Genomic DNA, 1,159 nt, shown 5'->3' on the forward strand with positions numbered 1-1,159 from the left:
GGAGTTGGGCTGTGTTTAATGTTTTCTACAGTTGTAGGTGTAGATCTTTCCATTTCTTCTAGTTTTTATGTTTTGTCTTCATTGTATACTGTAGGCTTCCCTAACTACTCCTCCTCATTGGGAGTCTGAGATTTGCAGCTCTTTCAACTATAATTCACTGTTATTATGCTGGAGCCCTGCGAGTGTGGCAGTAAGCTATGGGAGAGGGGAAGTGTGGTATTATCTTACAAGTTTTAGAAGACTTCTATTCCTGGTCTGTGATGTTCTCAAGTATTTATTTGTCTCCCCTCTTCCTTAGGTGAGACAGGAAAGCTAGAATGGGCTGGAGTTGGGCAATTGTCCTTCTCCAGCTCTGAAAAGACTCTGGCAAAGTCCTTACCCCAGAGAGTAGGCTTTGTTATGTAGAGGATCTGAATGCTTCTCACTGTTGTTACTTTTCCCATCCCCCTGACAGAGCCAAGAGGGGTCTTTCTTGAGGAGCTCTTTTCTAAATCTTCACCATGAGAAGCTGGTTTGCTTCCTGGAAGTAAGCCCAGGAAAGCTCTGGGGACTCCCTAAGCCTGCAGTCACCTGGATGCTCTCTTTCATGCTGGTCCGTATTCAGCCTCAAACAGTTCATCAAAATTTCAGTTAAATGTTGCTACTGTTGATGGCCCTGCTACTTCTGCTGCAGATAAGTTGATCTCAGCTGTGAGTCACTGTGTTCACCTGTCTTCCCAGACTCAGATGGCAGTGTGCTCTGTGACTTTAATTCTCTGTTAGTACAAGAAAAGTCATTGATTTTCAGCTTGTTCAGTGTTTTTCTTGTAAGGATGGGAATGACAACTTCCAGGTTTGTTACATATTTGAAATGGCATTTTATCTTTTTTGTTTTAAAGGAAAAGTATCACTTTTCAAAATTCTATAATCGCCCATTCAGTATCTTGGAGCTCTGTCCAGTGGCCTGTCATCATAAAAAACTATTAGTCCATTGCCAAATCAAGTCAAATTCCTTTCTTGTTGTTTTGTAAGCTTTTTTTCAGTTTTATGAAAATCATTTTATTGAAATAGATAAGTTTATACTAAATTGTGGGTAAAAGTGATGAGATATTTGAGCATGAATTTCCTCAAAAGGTTGAAATATAATTCAAATGGTCAATTGACTTCACTTAGTCTTATG

Source organism: Diceros bicornis, unplaced genomic scaffold, assembly GCF_020826845.1.
Source record: "Diceros bicornis minor isolate mBicDic1 unplaced genomic scaffold, mDicBic1.mat.cur scaffold_55_ctg1, whole genome shotgun sequence".
Classification (NCBI taxonomy): domain Eukaryota; kingdom Metazoa; phylum Chordata; class Mammalia; order Perissodactyla; family Rhinocerotidae; genus Diceros; species Diceros bicornis.